This window comes from Chenopodium album, chromosome 4 (genome assembly GCF_948465745.1).
Source record: "Chenopodium album chromosome 4, dcCheAlbu1.1, whole genome shotgun sequence".
Lineage (NCBI taxonomy): Eukaryota > Viridiplantae > Streptophyta > Magnoliopsida > Caryophyllales > Amaranthaceae > Chenopodium > Chenopodium album.
The window spans coordinates 51,758,570-51,778,417 of NC_137837.1; the positions used below are offsets into that span (position 1 = coordinate 51,758,570).

General features: G+C 37.9%; 2 non-coding genes across 2 annotated transcripts; both read left to right on the forward strand.

Moving 5' to 3' along the window:
• The first annotated feature begins 4,173 nt into the window (after window positions 1-4,173).
• LOC145629783 (small nucleolar RNA R71) lies at window positions 4,174-4,280 on the forward strand. The gene has a single exon (XR_014111925.1). It is a non-coding gene; the product is annotated as a small nucleolar RNA R71 (small nucleolar RNA).
• A 13,719-nt stretch (window positions 4,281-17,999) lies between these two features.
• LOC145629774 (small nucleolar RNA R71) lies at window positions 18,000-18,106 on the forward strand. Its single transcript, XR_014111921.1, has one exon. It is a non-coding gene; the product is annotated as a small nucleolar RNA R71 (small nucleolar RNA).
• The last annotated feature ends 1,742 nt before the right edge of the window (window positions 18,107-19,848 follow it).

Consider the following 19,848-nt stretch of genomic DNA (forward strand, 5'->3'; position numbering starts at 1 on the left):
TCTAAAAAAAAAAAAAAAGTAAAAATAAAAATAAAAATAAAATAAGAAAAATTAAGGAAAAGGAAAACTAGCCTAGAAAGCATGAAATACGGGTTGCCTCCCGCAAAGCGCTGGTTTATCTAGGTCCCGCACGACCTTCTCACCACCTTGAAACTCATGCTTGAAGTGGATTTAGGAGAGTCTCCTCCACATCTCTCATGGTAGCACCTTCATGATACAGTTTCAACCTTTGGCCATTCACCTTGAATTCTTCACCTTTGTCATTCACCAGCTCTACCGAACCAAATTTGTTCACCTTTGTGACAGTGAAGGGACCGGACCATCTAGACTTCAACTTTTCTGGGAAAATCTTCAATCTAGAATTAAAGAGAAGAACCTTATCGCCCGGTGCAAACTCTCTTGGTAAGATCCTCTTGTCGTGCCACTTCTTGGTCTTCTCCTTGTAGATCCGCGCACTATCATATGCCGACAATCTAAACTCATCAAACTCATTGAGTTGGAGGAGTCTCTTCTTACCCGCGGCCTTAGATTCCATATTAAGCTCTTTGATCGCCCAAAAAGCTTTGTACTCCAATTCTACGGGAAGATGACATGCCTTGCCATAGACCAATCTATAAGGTGAAGTACCGATCGATGTCTTAAATGCTGTTCGGTATGCCCAAAGTGTGTCATCAAGCTTCATGCTCCAATCTGTCCTTGACTTGGCTACTACTTTTTCTAGGATCGCCTTGATTTCCCTATTAGATACCTCAACTTGACCACTAGTTTGAGGGTGGTAACTAAGCCCTGTTCTGTGATATACGCCATACTTCTTGAGGAGGTTATCCAATTGTCTTTCATGGAAGTGGGTGCCCCCATCACTAATAATAGCTCGTGGAACACCAAACCTGGGAAATATGATCTTCTTGAAGAGCTTAATGACTACCTTGGAGTCATTTGTTGGTGAAGCTATGGCTTCAACCCACTTGGACACATAATCGACGGCTACAAGTATGTAACAATTCCCATTGGAAGATGGGAACGGCCCCATATAATCGATACCCCAAACATCGAATATTTCAACTTCGAGAATCCCAGTTTGGGGCATCTCATGCCTCCGCGAAATGTTGCCAGTCCTCTGGCAAGAGTCACAAGCCTGCACAAAAGTGTTAGCATCTTTAAACATAGTAGGCCAAAAGAAGCCTGACTCATTAATCTTAGCCACCGTTTTAGTGGGGCCATGATGTCCACCATAGGGTGAAGTATGGCAACTGGTAAGGACGCCGTGAACCTCCCATTTGGGAACACACCTGCGAAATAATCCATCTGCACACTCACGAAACAAAAAAGGGTCATCCCAAAAATAATGTTTAACATCATAAAGGAATTTCTTTTTCTGTTGGTAGGACAAGTCAGGAGGTAGAGTACCACCTACTAAATAATTAGCAAAATCGGCGTACCAAGGGTGATGCTCTACAACTGCATACAGGTTGTCATCAGGGAAAGAATCATCTATAGGTAAAGAATCCTTACCCTCATCATACCTAATACGTGACAAGTGGTCTGCCACTACGTTCTCTGCTCCCTTTTTATCTTTTATTTCAATGTTGAAATCTTGGAGCAAGAGAACCCAACGGAGTAGCCTTGGCTTTGATTCCGCTTTGGCTATCAAGTATTTCAATGCTGCATGATCAGTAAAAACAATAACTTTAGAACCAACTAGATATGATCTAATTTTTTCTAAAGCATAAATAACAGCAAGAAACTCCTTTTCTGTGATTAGCTAACCTCTCAAGCATTTGATCAATAAAGGGGAGAGGGAAGTGATCCTTTTTAGTGGCGATATTTAGTCTACGATAGTCTATGCACATACGCCACCCTGTTACAGTTCTAGTGGGAATTAATTCATTTTTATCATTAGTTATCACAGTCATCCCACCCTTCTTCGGTACTACCTGCACAGGACTTACCCACTTGGAGTCAGAAATAAGATAGATGACACCTGCATCAAGTAATTTCATCACCTCTTTCTTGACTACTTCCTGCATGTTTGGATTTAATCTTCGTTGGGGTTGAATGCAGGGCTTGTAATTTTCCTCTAGATGAATCCTGTGCATGCAAAAATCAGGGCTAATACCCTTGAGATCATCAATACTGTACCCTATAGCCTTCTTATGGGTTTTGAGGACCCCTAGAAGTTGGGAAGATTGTAGGTCAGTGAGTGCAGTACTGATGATCACGGGGTGTAGTTCCTGCTCATCTAGAAAAACATATTTTAAATGAGAAGGGAGAGGTTTTAGCTCAGGTTTCTTGACCTCTGCAGGTTTTGATTCCTGAACTAAGTTTACTACCTTCATTGTCTCCTTGGGGCTTAACTCTTCGAAGGAAAGAGCCTTTTCAATATCCTGTATCTCATTACCCCAAATGCTTGCATTGTCGCTAGATAAATTCCCGTAGATAACTTCCTCCAAGGGATCCTTCGCAAGGACCTGTGGCAAGATATCAACACAAATATCGTCCATTATATCAATTTTATCAATATAACAACAATTTTCCTCTAACATAGGCCCTTTCAAAACCTTCCCTAAATTAAAGGTGACGTTATCGTCACCTACAGAAAGGGTTAGTTTACCATTTTTCACATCAATAATAGCTCCTTCAGTGTGGAGGAAAGGCCTACCTAATATAATGGGTATTTGTGTGTCCTCTTCCATATCTAAAACAACAAAATCAACAGGAATAAAAAATTTACCAACTCTGACAGGTACGTCCTCTAAAATACCTAAGGGATATTTTACCGAACGATCTGCCATTTGCAAAGTTATATTAGTAATTTTTAATTCCCCCATATTTAATTTAGCACATATAGATGATGACATGACACTGACACTAGCACCCAAATCACATAAAGCTTTATCAATAAAAACATTCCCAATGTGACAAGGGATAGAAAAACTACCGGGATCCTTTAATTTAGGAGGTGATTTATTTTGCAAATAAGCGCTACACTCCTCTGTGAAAGATACAGTTTCTACTTCATTAAAGGCCCTTTTCCTAGTCAGAATGTCTTTCATGAATTTAGCATAAGCAGGAACTTGAGTGATTAAATCAGTGAAAGGAACTGTTACCTGCAGGTTTTTCACAACCTCTAAAAACTTACCGAATTGTTTATCAAGCTTACTCTTCAGTTGTCTATTAGGGAATGGAAGCTTGATAACTGGGCTCTGCACAACTCCTCCCTTATCCTGCAATTTACCCTGCACAGAAACATTAGTAGGGTTAGTATCTTTTTGTAGCCCTGCAGGGCTAGCAGGATTACCGTTTGGTATAGAGGAATCTAGATCAGGAACTGGTCCATCTTCCTTTGGCATAGGAGGTCCATCATAATGTGAACCACTCCTTAGAGTGATTGCATTAGCATGATCTGTAGGATGGATAGGTTGTGATGGTAGAGCTCCCTGTTGACGAGATTGTAGGGTAGATGAAAGTTGTGCAATTTGATTGTCCATGATTTTATTATGGGCTAGAATAGAATCAATTTGGGCATCCCTACTCTCCATGTGCTTTTGCATATTAGCTAGCATCGCTCTAATTTCTGTCATGGCAGGGTCGGAAGATGATGAGGGTGATGCTTGGCTTTTCTGGCCGGCATTAGGATGATAATATTTTTGCTGTGGTGGGGGTTGCTGTTGTGGTTGTTGTGGAGGTGGAGGGTTTTGTACATTGGTACTCCGGTATGAAAGATAAGGATGGTTTTTATAACCGGCATTGTAGGAATTGGAATAGGGGTTATTTTGCCTATAGGTTTGGAAGGCATTAACTTGTTCCATAGAGCTCCTACAATCTTGATCCCAATGACCTACAATTCCACAGTTTTCACAAAAAGCTTCATGGTTAGCAACAGCAGAAACATTAGCTACAGAGTTAGGAGCAGCAGTAAGATTATCTAATTTTTGGCAAATAGATGTTAATTGAGCTTGCAAAAAGGATACGGAATCGACATTATGTTTTCCCTTATTTGCAAACCCCCTCGGATTCCCATATTGGGAATTGTGTATTGCCATGTCTTCGATAACCTGTCCTGCATCATCCACATTTAAATTCATAAACCTCCCACTAGCTACCAAATCTAGTACTGATCTAGAAGAATTTCCAAGTCCATTATAGAATGCTTGGATCAATTGCCATTGTGCTAGATTGTGGTGGGGGCACTCTCTCTGTAGATCCTTGAACCTCTCCCAAGCCTCATATAATGTTTCGTCGGCCTCTTGAGCGAAGTTCTGAATAGCACTTCTTAGTACCGCTGTTCTCTCTGCAGGATAATATTTATTATAGAAATTCAAAGCAAGAGTTTCCTAGTCAGTAATACCAAGTGCAATTCTATTCAAACCATTAAACCATAATTTTGCTTTGCCACATAATGAAAAGGAAAAAAGAATCTCCCTGATTTGGTCCTGCGTAACCCCGGCTTGTCTAATGGTGTTACAATATTGGCAGAAATCTGCGATGTGAAGATTAGGATCTTCACCTTTAGCTCCGCTGAACTGCTTCCTCTCTATCATAGTGATAAATTGGGGCTTGATCTCAAATTGAACTCCATCTAGAGCCGGAGTAGGAGTAAGGTGCGGGAAGTCTGTGAGCTTCGGTTGCGAATAATCACTGAGTTTCTTCTGGGCCGTCATCTCTGATTCTGAATCTGAAGGAATATCTGTATCACTAGAATCAGGGGGAGAATCTCTTCGATCGTTGTCCTCCTCAGAACCCGCCAGAATTTGTCTATAGAGTCTCCTTTGCCTATGAAAAGAACGCTCGATCTCAGGATCAAAAGGGATGTCACCTGATCTAGAACACCTGGGCATAAACAAAGAACTAAAAACAAATATGAGATTTGCCTCAAAGAACTAATGTTCTCTGAGGCAAAAAGGGGGGATAATCTAGACTACAAAAATATAATTAGAAAATAAAAATAAAACCGTTTCCCCGGCAACGACGCCAAATTTTGACAGGGTAAAGTCGTATCCCCTAATCAAAAGTAATTACCTAAATCACTAACTGAGGTAGATAGGGAAGTAGGGTCGAACTCCACAGGGAAACAGGTCTTTTTAATTCTAATTAATTAAAATAATCTAAATTATCTAAGTAACCAATATTTTAGATGTGAATTCTATACTACGAAGAGTGAGTTTAGGGAGAAAAGAATCAATAATAAGGAAACCTAGGGTCACAGGTTCACCAATAATTAATATTCCGGGATAGAACAAAGTAATTAATAATTAACAATGCATAGATAATATGATTAACAGGCTCTCGCAATTTATTAACCAACATAGATCTAACAGGCTCTCGCAATTTATTAGACCTAAGTTCCTATTAAAAATAGCCTTTAATATTAAATCAACATCTGCTCGATTCATCAATTCAATATTGCTAAACATTCACAATCAAATTACATCTGCTCGATTCATAATCTAATTGCAAAGAATTAAAACAATTCAATAAGAAATTATCATGCAATATCAATAATCAATATTAACAAACTATCCCTTCATATTAATTATGGATCCCCATAAACCCTAGAATTAAACTACTCAATAATCATCATAATTAAACCAAACAAACAAATAAATAAGAACATGATCAAGAAAGCAATTAAATAGATGAAATTAAAAAGGGAAGAAATTATCTGGAATTAATGAAGGAATTAAGAACAAGAGTTAGAGAGAATTTAAGAGAGAGAAAAATACTAAGTAGAGAGAGAAAGTCTAAGAGAAAGAAGGTACGTAATTAATCCGTACAAAACGTATATATATTTCTCCTAAAACAAGAATTAACTAAACTTAATCAGACACTAGGAAAAACACGCGCCCGATCGGGCGAAGGGGCGCCCGATCGGGCCAGCCTTTTTTTTCTACGCCCAATCTAAAGTGCCGCGCCCGATCGAGCCTACGCTCACCTGATCGGGCGCGCCTTTTCTTGATAGCCTTCATGCGCGCAGCCGCCCAATCGGGCGTATGCTTGCCCGATCGGGCCCGGTCTTCATCTTCAAGGCTTGGACTTCGATTGGGCTAGATTTCTCGGCCCAATCCATATTTCCTCTCGGGTCTCGAATACATGGTCCAATTGCCTCGTGATCCAAATAACCGAGCCCTTAATCACCGGCTCGATGGCTCTAGCCGGCCTTGGGCTCCAAAAGTGGTCGTGTTCCTCCAATGCTCGTAGTCGCTTCATAAAAATCCCGGGAAAGTGCTCCAAAGGTGCAATTCCCTGCAAAACTTAACCAAAACTACGAAAACACTAGAAAACACATATTAGTAATAAAAGTGGCCCTAAAGGGCCAAAAACACTACTAATTATGACCAAGGGAAGGGGGTAAAATACTATATAAAATAGACATATCAGCTAAATTGGTTTAATATTAATGCACCACATAATTCTAAAATATTAGTGATCACTTGATTAAACAACAAGATTAAAAAGGAACCTAAGCCGGTTCTCCAAATTATCTTATTAGACGCGATTTTCAATTACATATTCCCTTTAAACATGTAATATGGTGATCATAAAAAATAATAGAATAAACATCAATATTGGAAGCAATTTAACAATTATAACGTTAGCCAACTCAAATAATAATAAACCTAATCTGATACTAGCAATATTAAAATAAAATAAGAGATTAAATTAATTAATTACTCACATTCCGCGCGTTCCTTTAAATTTCTACATCATGAATAAATAGTTAGTAACTTCAATAAAAATATAAATCAAATGAAAATAATTAAAAAAGATAAAAAGTAGAGTTGATTTGGTCCAAAATCTCAATTATTGGTACCTTTCACGCCTTGGTTTAAGGACGGAACCAAGGGTGTTGTATGGACTCCTTGGAGTGCTTAAGGGAAGAATGGTGTAATTAGGAACATAGGTTTAAGGCTTAGAATATGAGAGAGAGAGAGAAGAGAATGATTTTTGGTGTAAAAGAGAGAAAGAGATAATGATTTGATGATCAAGCTTGTTGATGATTGCAAAAGGGGAGATATGAGCTCTATTTATAAGGAAAAAGAAGGGTCGAAAATAAAATAAAATATATCGTTAGAAAGCTCTTTTCAAACCCCATTCAACTATTTAATCATTGGACCTAGATTATGGATCAAAATAAAATGGACTAAACGTTTTTATAAAAAGGATACGAAATGAATTATTTTGGGTTTAAAGGCACGAAAAGAGGAAAATAAGTTATGGTTTGGGGAAATGGGCTTGGAATTGGTTTGTTTATGAAATGGAAATTTGGATTTAAGCACTCCAAGGTTAAATACTGAACCCGACCAATAACGGCGGTGAAAGGTTGTTCATCATCGGGTTTTGTTTTGGGGAGACATTTTTAGGTGTCTATAGCGTCCAAAGGGAAGGAAGCTAGAGAAAAAGAGTTGCCAACAAGTTTTAGAAACTTGTAACCGTTCACAGGGTGAAGGTTACACCTCTTCAAGATCCATGAGATCGCTAACTCCACAGCGGTGTTGAACCATGACTGAATATTCGGGGATGAAGGTACAAATCCAACTTAAAATAGATTGAACCTGCCCTAAAAATTGACTTCTACTTTATTCCATGCGCGCTTTTGACTAACATACAATCAATATATTGATCCTAAACCTGTTTAATCTATGTTGGTTGAATATTAATGTACAAACAAAACTATTATTTGCGATTACTTGAATTATAATCATATTAGCCTAAACAAGATTATTAATTATCTTATTAAGCGTGATTACAAGTACAAATTCTCTTTAATCCGTGCAAGAGAGGGCGTGAACAAGCAATAACAATAATAATATCAAGCAACATAATAACAACAATCATCATCATCATCATAATATTCAATCTCAATAAAGCATAATAATATATGCAAGACCCTAGGCATGATACTAACAAGATTAATAACTAGCATGTAACTAAACAAAAAAGATCAAATCTTTATCCCTAACATGATACTAACATGATAGAAGAAAATAGGAAACAACCTAAACATGATAATCGAAAGCAATAAAAGCATCCTAGCATGCTACTAGGAATTAATAAAATCTAAACATGCTTTCTAAAGATATAGAGCAATTAAAAAAACTTACTTTGTTTCCTCGTATCTCTTTCTAATAACAAAATACACACTGTAGACACCCATTGGTGTCTCCCCAAAACCAAACCCGGTGATGAATACCTTTCACGTCGAATCATAATCGAATGAAGTGAAAGTGTGAAAAATCTAATGTTGTGGTTAGTCTTTATAAAAATTATTTCTTTCTGTTTTCGGAAACTTGCTCTTTTTTATGAAAATAGCCAGTCCAGTTTAGTTTGGTCCATGACAAGGGTCTAATAATGGTGTAGTTGGATTGGGATGGAAAAGAGCTTTCCAACGATATATTATAAGTCTAATTCCGATGAATAATGAGGAAGTTATGGCCAAAATACTAAAATGGGCCCTGTTTGGTTCTTATATGCGGCCCAATGATCTAGAGGAGGAACTATTATGAATTATCATTCCTAAAGCTATTAGGATTGATTATAGTCTTCTAGAATCTTCAAGAAGGTTCTTTTAAATCCTAATAGTATTAGGATTGATAATTATGTTTATGAGTTTTATTTGGAATAAAAGAAGTGTTTTATATGAAAATACGATTTTACCCTTAATACGGATTTTACGACTTAATTTTATTGAGAAGTGAATTCCGCGTTGAAAACCTCTTGCATCACCAAACGACAAGTTCGTCGCCTGGCGACAGGGGGTAGTTTTATTCCTTTTCGAACTCTTATTCCTTTCTATCAATTCCGGACTATTTTCTTCTAAATAGGGTCTCTGGACCTCCGTTTTTCAATAACTAGAATTCTCTAATTCTTCTCTCTTTCTAAGCTAAAGCTTATTCTCTCTATCTCTCTTTCTAGCCTAGCCTTTTACAAACACAATTCCTCATACATTAGCACTAGACACACCTAGCCAAGTTCGAAGTTTCCTTCGCCCTAGACGTGGAAGGTTTGATATTTCTGAGGGTTTGGTCCCTAATCTCTATTTCAATAATTATTTAATTTAATTGTTTGATTTATTATTTATCTTGAAGTTACTAATGTATGTATTTTGTTATTAGAAAGAGATACGAGGCATAATAAGTGCTTTAATTGTTTAATTGATATTTTGATATAGAAATCATGTTTAGATTGTTATTTTGATTCCTAGTATCATGTTAGGATGTTTTATTGTTTTCTAGTATCATGTTTAGGGTAATAACTAAAATTTCTAATATCAAGTATGATTATTATGATGCTTCCTATTTTCTTTCCTATTATCATGTTAGTATCATGTTAGGGCTAAACCTTTGATTTTTATTGTTTAGTGATATGCTAGAGTTTGTTATTAATCTTGTTAGTACCATGCCTAGGATCTTGCTATTATTACGCTTTAACATGATTATTTTAATTATTGTTATTATGATTGTTATCATGTTGCTTGATGTTTATTGTTATTGCTTGATCACACTTTTTATGCATGTTTAAAGGGAATTTGTACTTGTATTCACGCTTAATAAGATAATTAATAATCTTTTTTAAGGCTAATTTGATTATAATTCCAGTGATCGCCAATAATAGATTTATTTGTGCATTAATATTCAACTGACATAGATATACAGGTTTAGGGTAAACCTATTGATTGCATGTTAGTCAGAAAGCGTACATGAATACGAGTAGAATAAAGTAGAGGCATATTATTAGGACAGGTTTTTTCTCTTTTAGATTGGATTTGTACCTTTATCCCCAAACTTTCAGTCTTGGTTCTAGACCTATTGGAGTTAACGATCTCCTAGATCGTTAAGGGGTGTAACCTTCACCCTGTGAACGGTTTACAAGTTCCTAAAACTTGTTGGCGACTCTATTGCTCTAGCTTCCTTTCCTTTGGACGCCACCATGCTTAAGTGTATGATCACAGTGAGGTTCAAGTTTGGGGTAATGCTTGATATATTCCCTACAGTTTTTTGGCGAATCAAATGGGGAGGATCTCTATTTTAATTCCTAAAATTTATTTTGGCATTGATTTAGAATGAGTAGATGAGACCCGAAAAGTTCTAAGTATTTCATGTGCGTAATTTTGATTGACATTATTAGCATAAGCATAAAATAGGTTCTCATTGAAAAGACCATCCATAATGAGTCAAAAACTTAGGATTTTTACACGTAGGAAATTTGAGAAATATCTTTCACAATTATTATCGAAATAATACTGCAAAAACTGGAAAATTCTAAGAACACAGAAAGCTGCTGAGGCACGTAGGAACTAGCGTCTAGAAAACAAAGTGCGTCTCCTAAAAAATGGCCTCATCGCATGGAGACAATTTTGTCGTCTGGCGACGGAGCTTTTTTCAGGCGACATGCTCTGTTATCTGGCGCCATGTTCTTCCAATACCGAGCCAGAACTCTGCCTTCTTGTTTTGACTAGCTCTAGCACTGTTGGCTCGATTCTACTTTCTGATTGAGTTTTTCTCTCTTTTCTGAACCCATATGTGTTCTACATATGGACATAACACTCTGGAAATTCACGCTCCATCTACCCAATCGAACGCTCCTGGCAACAAAGGGTACAACCGAGATTGTTGAACTCACCAAACCATGGAAGCGAGTTTAACTCGCGGGGTTCCATCCACACGCGCCAACCCTTCCAAAGGTAAGGCTTCCGTGCAGTGCATCCGACTCATAACCATGGACCCTCTTTGACTAACCCTTATCCTTGAACTTTAGAGAACTAGAGCCATGGTTAGGTTGCGAACACATTGCATCGTGTTGTGACTACTTGACTACTTGTGCATTATTTGCTTGTGCATACTCACATGTGATTAAACTAACCGTTTGGTTTGACTTGTAATTATGAATATGCTTAAATAAACTAACCAAGGAATAAAAAACTTTGCTTAATTAATTAATTAATTAATTAATTAATTAATTAGAGCTAATAAATATGTCTAAAATCGAGTCATAGTTCCTTTGCGTCAACCTGGATTTTTATTCCCGTATACTGCACAAGCGTCAACTTGTTTTGGTCATACCAGGAGTTCTAGGAAGAGTTATGAGTTGTACAAGATATGGATCTGTAGCCCCGAGTTTTATCTTTAATTTGGAGTTGGTTTCGTCCCAATCAGAGTCATAGATCAAAAGTTATGACTAAAATACCACAGTCTGTCCAGTTTAATGCATATATGTGAGGTCTTAACTTAGTCTTTGCTTGAGTCTAGTCACATAGTCTGGCCACATGGTGACAGGCTCAAGTCGTATCACCTAATCAAAAGTAATTCTTAAAACCACTAACTAATAATAGATAGGGAAGTAGAGTTGAATCCACAGGGAAACAAGTCTTTTTATTCCTAATTAACTAATATAATCTAGATTATGAAGTAACCAAAATATTATAATCAAAAGGGACTAAACTACGAAGATTAAGAATAAGGAGAAAACAATGAATAAAAGGTCTAGGACATAGGTTCACCAATAAATAATATTCCAGGGTAAAACATATTAATCAATCATCAATGCATAAATTAATCAGATTATAAAGGGCTTTCGCTACGTATTACAATCACACAATTAATTTACTGGTATTAAATCTCATCTCTCGAATCTCGACTCTAACCGGCCATGGGCTTCAAAGATAGTCGTGCTCCTCTAATTTCCGCAGTTAATCCGTGAAAACCCGAGAAAATGCTCCAAAAGTGCAATTTCCTACAAAACTCAACCAAAACTACGAAAACACTAGAAAACACCAATTAGTAATAAAAATGGCTTTAAAGAGCCAAAAACACTACTAATTATGACCAAGGGACGGGGGTAAAATACTATATAAAATAGACACATCAAACTCCCCCAAGCCAAACCTTTGCTTGTCCCTAAGCAAAGATCTCATCAATGAATAAATAAATATGCTTCACCCCAAAAAGTAAAAATCAAGCATAAACAATTCAAGGTAAATCCAATAAACATGCTTCTAAGCCAATCAATCAAATCTATCCAATTACCCTTCCTCCTAACAATTGTCAAATAGAGCAAACCACAAGAGCATATAGAATTCAAGACTAGTGCTCACACACTCAACTCTCATTTATGTGGCCAGTAAAAGATATACTCGATCGCTCTCCAACCAACCCCTTTATTGTGAACAATGACCTCCCAACTCACACTCTCGCGTGTATAAAAAGATGTACGCTCAACCTACTAGTCGACTCAAAATACATCAAATCATAACTTGCATTGATAAACAACACTTTCACATTCATACAACTCTATGCACAAAGGTCGGAAGGTCTTTAAAGCTTGTAATGTAAGGCTAGGGTAAAGGGTAGGAATCCTTTGGGAACAAGTGAGAGAAAATCTATGCTTAAGGGAGCAAATCCTAGTAAAACCCATGATCAAAATAAATAATGATCAACATCTCCTACATAACCAACTCTAACAAAAATCCACCAAATACAACTCCAAACAATATAAACAATCCCAACTCTTACAATTTCACTCATAAGATATAATAATAAAGAACTGGAGTGAATAAACAAACTTTATTTTCTAACTTGATTTTTTCATAGAAGCTCATTTTTTCCTTTTGATTAACCTCCAACGTAGAACATTTGAACATTGAAGTTCACTTATATTTTTTTTTCATTTTTTCTTGAACTTCTTTTTTTTTTTTTTTTTTCATAACATCATACTTTATTTTTTTCAAGAAGATATAACTTTCAACTCATCAAAAATAAACATGATAAAAAACAAAATAACTTCTCAAAACCCACCCAAATTGTGCAAATAATAAGCACACTACAAACTCCTTCACCTCACTCACTAATAGCTCCCCAAAGCCAAGCTTGGGGCAAATCGGCTTGTAATATGGATAAATAAACAACAAAAAGTCAATGCAACAACATGGGTAGCAAGAAGGGAACAAATGTATCCATAATCATCTGAAGGCTACCTAAAAGAATGAACGCCTTCATCCTCCACAATGTGCATAATAATGAGTCATACAAACATTACTTATAGTTGCAAATCAATACTCAAATTCATTGACATACCAGGAACTAACACACATTCCTAACCAAATCAACTAGTCAAGCACTATATTCACAAGCAGTTGGGCAAAATAGACGCATGTTAAGGCATCGAAGCAATCAAACTTCAAATCATGATCAACTAATCCACAATATTTATCATCATATACCAAGAATCAAAACAAATTTTCTCAAGTAAGAGGCACAGGGAAGCATGATTTATAATTCCTTAGAACGTATTTTTGGATTTTTTATATTTTTCAATTTTTTTGTATTTTTAATATAGGAAAGCAATAAAGAAAACTACACTAGAAATAAAATAAAACTATACTAGAAAGCAAATAAATAGAGAAGAGGAAGAGAATTACTAAAAACAAGATCATCCCCCCCAAGCCAAATCAAGCAATGCCCTCATTGACTTGGGATTGTAGCTAGAGTAACTACTCCTCATCTTCATCCATCCTCGAATAGCCTCCCCCATGGCTAGAACCGGCTCCTCCATGGCTCGAAACATCACCTCCGTAACCCGAACCACCTGCAAAATAGTTAGGGTCTACATTTTCCTAAGCCCACCAAAAGGAGCATCGGTCCCATAACCGTGGACCGAAGAGTAGTCCACATAGGTACCAAAGGTACATGGGTCCGAATATCCTCCTTGAGGATATTGAAACCAATCGGGAACAAGTGAGTAGGGGGAAATAGCCCCCCGACGTGCATAGTTATCATACATGGGGTATAAACCCCTCATAAGGTTTCTCTCCACATGCCCCACCCTTCTATCTAGAGACCCTACTCTCGTATCTAGGTTTGGCACCATACTCTCCACCCTCCCTTGCCCCATCTCAATCCTATCTAGTTGGCTCCTAAAAGCCAAGAAGTCATAAGGGGCGTTTGGGTCGATGTTATAGTTCGTGGAAGAAGTAGGGATGTCATAAGTGTAGGGATGGGGTGGTGGTTGAGGGTGAAATTGAGGTTGTGGTGAAGGTGGTGCTTGGTGAGCCGCTTGAGCCTCACCTTGGTTACCTCAAACAAAGGTGTAAGAAGGTTGACCCTTCTTAAACTTAGTCAAAACGGGGTTAGGCAACGTAAAGGCATTGTCCCTTCTACCCGAATCCCTTTGGATTACCCACCAAGTTTCACCTCCTATGACATTGATCCAGTTGAGGCTACCTAAGTAGGGTAAGTCCATAAGAGTTGGGCCTACTACTTTCCTAAAGTCTTTAGGAACAAAGTTAAGGTGCTTGACCGCTATGTGGGTGACTAAACCACCAAAATATATAGGGGCCCTAGACCTACCACTCTCGGCCGCGTTGGCCGCCCGTTGGAAGTGTTGGGCTATCCTATGAGGTATGTTTAGTTTGTCACTCCTAGGGATCATGTAAGACCCTAACAACTCTAGCTCATCCCTCCTTAGATTGGCGGGTTCATGCCTCCCAAAGATAGTGAGGCCAACAAACCATTGCCAAAATTTTGGCACGAGATGTTGTATCCAAGTGCCCTGGGCATGTTGGAGGTTTAGATTAGCATCCCCCATGAGGGATTGATAGACAACGGCATTGTTATCTTGGGATGGTTTAATAGGTCTATCCGATTTCAACTCAAAAAATTTACCAAATTCTTTCAAAGTCAATCTCACATCATTATTAAGCAAACTGAGTAATCAAAGCATTAGATTTTATCACATTAAAACTAGAAATAAATTCCAAAGTTAGATAGTCATAAGTATCATAATGCAATTGAAACAAACCACTCATTCCAATACCCTTAAACAATTTTTCTACCGGTTTATCGATTCCTAATCTAGATAGCGTAGAATAATGAACAAAGCGTGTAGGAATTACATGCCTCGAGATGAGGTTGAGCATCCTTTGCCGTTGTTCTCGTGAGGTTATCACCACCTCGCTCCATCCCGGAATTTGCAGCTCCGGGTCAACCAATGGTGGTTGTTGTTGCCTTTAGCTTTCACCCCTTACGGTTCTAGATATTTTGGAGGCCATTTTTATGAGAAATGGTGGAATTTGAAGCTTTCTCTCTCTTAGGGTTTTGGAAAAATTTGAGAGAAAGTGGTAGAAATTTAGTGTAGATCGAAGGGAAAGATGAGAGGATTAAGAATATGTAAAATTTTTTGAGTTTGGATGGAAGAATTAGAGAAGATCTTGAAAGGAAGTAGAGTTTGAAGGTATTAAAATGGGGGTTTTAGAGAGAGAAAGTGATGAAGAAGAAGATGAAATAAGGAGAAAGTGAGAAAAGAAGAGGAAAGGAAGAAATTAATAGGTTGGCCAAAGTGGCGCACCCGATTGGGCGAAAATAATGTATTCTGAAAATTTAATTGCGCGCCCGATCGTGCAGGCTACGTCCGATCGGGCCCGAATGCGAAGGGAATTTTCGCCCTTTGCTCGCCCGATCGGGCGAGATTCGCCCGACATATCTTTTCTCCTTACTCGATTTCTCAAAAATTGCGCTCGATCAGGCAAGCTTCGCCCAATCGGGCGAAAATAGCTTGATTTCCAACCTCACTTGCGCGCCTGATCGGGCGAAAATAAAGCTGGAATTTTCTTTACTTGTGCGCCCGATCGGGTCCGTGCCCAAATCGGATCTCTTCTTTATTTTCTACTTCTTTTCTTAAGTCTCCGTACCTGTCAAATCTATACCTGTACAAAAACACTTGCAAAAGGTAAAATTGTACTCTCCTCTCCTCTCTAAAAAAATAAAAATAAAGTAAAATAAAAGAAAAACTAGTCTAGAAAGCAAGAAATACGGGTTGCCTCCCGCAAAGCGCTGGTTTATCTACGTCCCGCACGACCTTCTTACCAAGTACAAGAACTGGGACCCTTGACCTAACGCTTGGTCGGGTGGTTTCTCACCCGGTCGAGCAATGTTTAGGCTACGACGCGGCTTCCTGACATACCCTGTGGGACGCCAATTCACCTTATCTGGTGGATCCTCCTTGACTTGGACTGGATTTCTTCAATGCGACGCACTAAGGATCCCTCTTCGATCGAGGGTTGCTTCAAATTGTCATTGCATTTAGCACTTGCAACTCAATTTGGCGGAACACTCACCGTAGGCTCAATTTCCACAACTTGCTCGATTGCTTTCACCTTTTCATCTTCAATGCCAAGACCGACAGTGTAGAGGGCTCTTTCTATTGCACCAACTTCCTTCTGCCATTTGTCCATCTCATCTAAAAAGGATGCAACACAAGATACCACCTCCAAGGGATCTTTTACAAGAGCTTGGGGCTTGTTAGAATAAGTTTGAACCACATTAACACTAAAGCACTTCTCCTCTATCATGGGGCTTTTAGGGGTATTATTAAGATTAAAAATAATTTTATCGTCCCCTACTGATAGTGTTAATTTGCCACTTATCACATCTATAATTGCTCCTGCGGTGTTAAGGAGTGGTCTACCCAAAATAATTGGGGTTTGAGTATCCTCAGCCATATCAAGAACAACAAAATCAACATGTATATAAAATTTACCTACTCTAACGGGAACATCCTCTAAAACACCTAAGGGGTATTTGAAAGAATGGTCGGCCATTTGTAGAGTAATATTAGTAGCTTTTAATTTACCCATATTTAACTTGGAACACATAAATAATGGCATAACACTAACTCTAGCACCCAAATCACACAATGAATTATCAATCATTAGATTGCCAATATGACAAGGGATAGAAAAACTACCCGGATATTTTAATTTAGGTGGAGATTTATTTTGAAGTACGACACTACACTCTGCAGTGAAAGCTACTGTCTCTACCTCACTAATAAACCTTTTTCTTGTCAATATTTCCTTCATAAATTTTGCATATGCAGGAATTTGTGTGATTAATTCAGTGAAGGGAACTGTTACCTTCAAATCTTTTACCATCTCCAAAAACTTACCAAACTGCTTATCCAAATTTGTTTTCAAGTGGCGATAGGGGAATGGAAGTTTGATAACTAGCTTTGGAGCATTATTTCTCTTATATGGAGTGGCCACCTTCCCTGGAGTCATACCTTGCAATGTAGAATTAGATATATTAGTACTACTCTTTAGCCCTGCGGGGCTATTAGCTACATTGTCTGGTTTAACGGAATCAAGATTAGCATTATTTATTAAAACAGGTTCATCATCTCTAGGCATAGGGGGCCCTTCATAGTTTGACCCACTCCTTAGAGTAATTGCATTGGCTTGATCCGTAGGCCTGGTCGGCTGTGCTGGCAGAGCTCCCTGTTGGCGGGCTTGTAGAGTAGCGGAAAGTTGCGCAATTTGAATATCTACAATTTTATTGTGTGCTAGAATTGAATCAATTTGGGCATATCTACTCATGTGCTTTTGCATATTAACCAACATCTTTCTAATGTCTACCAAAGCAGGGTCGGAAGATGAGGAGGGTTGTTGTGGTTGGTTCTTCTGGCCAGCATTAGGGTGGTAATATTTTTGCTGTTGTTGTTGTGGCGCCTGTGGTTCTTGTGGTGGTGGATTTTGAACATTAGTACTCTAGTAGGAAAGGTACGGACGATTCCGGTACCCAGGATTGTAGGTGTTGGAGTATGGATTACTCTGCCTATAAGCTTGAAAGGCATTAACTTGCTCCACGGAACTCCTGTAATCTTGTTCCCAATGACCTAGAATTCCGCAATTTTCACAGAAAGCCTCATTAACATTATTATTAATTGCAGAAACATTAGCTACATTAGCAGTGCTAAGATTATCTAATTTCTGGCAGATAGAGGTTAATTAAGCTTGCAAAAAGGATACAGAGTCAACACTATGCTTCCCCTTGTTAGCAAAGCCCCTGGAATTCCCATATTGGGAATTATGTATTGCTATATCTTCGATAACTTGACCTGCATCATCAACATTAAGATTCATAAACCTCCCACTAGCTGCAGAATCTAAGATTATTCTAGATGAATTTCCAATGCCATTGTAAAAGGATTGGATTAACTGCCATTGTGCCAAATTATGGTGGGGGCATTCTCTTTGTAGGTCCTTGAATCTCTCCCAAGCCTCATATAAAGTTTCATGGGCTTCTTGGGCAAAGTTTTGAATTGCACTCTGTAGTACAGTTGTTCTCTCTGCAGGATAATATTTATTATAAAAATTCAAAATAAGAGTTTCCCAGTCAGTTATACCAAGTGCAGTTCTATTTAAACCATTTAATATTCATATTTGTTTGGATTAATTTTTATGTTTTATTCTTGATTAGTGTAATGATGATTCTAGAGTAGTTGTTTGGCTAGAAATTGGGTGAAACTTGTATGATTGATTTATTGTGATTAATTTGGGAATTGTGTTGATTGATTGTTGATATTAAAGTGATTAATGGAAACAATGCATGTGTGTAATTTGATTAGGCCTTGAAAATTATGCTAGATTGCATTGTAATCGCTAATGACACGAACAATTGATTTAGGAATTGCAATTATAGATTGGTTTGGATTGTGGTTCTCTTAGTTTGTTATTCGTAGAGACATCTAGCTTAACGATTAGGAGATAGCTCTTTGATTCCAATTGATTGCTCTTATCATTAGTCTTCACAACTATTGATTGGCCTGCTTGTCCCAAGTTGTTACAATTGTCATGATTGCTTGTTGATCCCCGCTCCTAGTGTTTTATTTCCTTGGTCCTTTGTTTGTTAGTTGTTTGTTTTACCTTTACCTTTGGCCTCGACCTAGCTTAGGCGCCCAAATAGAGAGCATTTGAAAATTACCGTTCCTTTGGGTTCGACCCTTGACTTGCCTCTATACTTGTATTTAGGTTGGTTAAGTTTTTATAAATTTAGTTTAACCGAAGGAGGATTAGTTTCAACGACCTAATCTTCACCCCTCGTCAAATCCCGTGTTAATAAACCCATTACTGGGGGAGGTTAGTTGGGAAACCGTTTGATGCGTAATCAATGCTAAACAAATTATTTAGTTGTCTAGTTGAGAAGTTTTGTTAAATGTTGTATGCTTGAAAAATAGGTGCAACAACGAAAGTTGTGTGTTGATAGGGAAATGCATGTTAGTGTGTTTAAATACGCTTATGTACTCAGCTTTGCTGATTGTGTGTTTTGTGTGTTTGTTGGCCTTATATTTACCTTAGCCCTATGATGACCCATTTTTAATAGAGAGTAGTGGAAACAAGTAGTGATATGAAATAACCAACAAAACCCAAGAAAAAGGGAGGAGAAATCAAGTAACAACAAGATCAAACCAACAAAATAAGGCAAACCTATATCAAAATCGTCAAGATAATGAAAGTAGGGGTCTTAATCAAAGCCAACACCAAGTAAAGCTAGGATTAAGGTGTAACCACAAAGATTACAAGGTAGCAATCACAAAGAAAGCAAGATAATCACAAAGATTATGGTAGAGAGAGAAAGTCTCTTTGATTACAAAATCAAGCAAAGTTTAACATTAATTAAAATGTAAAAACGTCTTAAAACAACTTAAATAGTTCACAGAAGCTGACAGAAAAATGGGAAAAGGGTTGGCCGAACTCAGGGTATGTTCGGTCGAACTTGTGGGTAGGTTCGGCCGAACCTAGGGATGGTTTGGTCAAACTGTCCTGTTCCTGGTGTGGTCGAACCTTTGGAGTTCGATTACTGCTGCAAAACTGACAAAATCGGATTTGAAATTAACAAAATGGTTTGATCGGACTTCCTTGGTTTGGCCAAACCTCTTCAATTCTTCTTGTCTTCAAGTGTGATGATGGTTTGTCCCGAAAGGTGACCTCCACGGAGCTTGGCCTGAATTTCTGTCACGACATGTGGCAAGTCTTCCACTTCTTCCACTAAGTTTCATGCACCCGCGTCAAACCCCTCC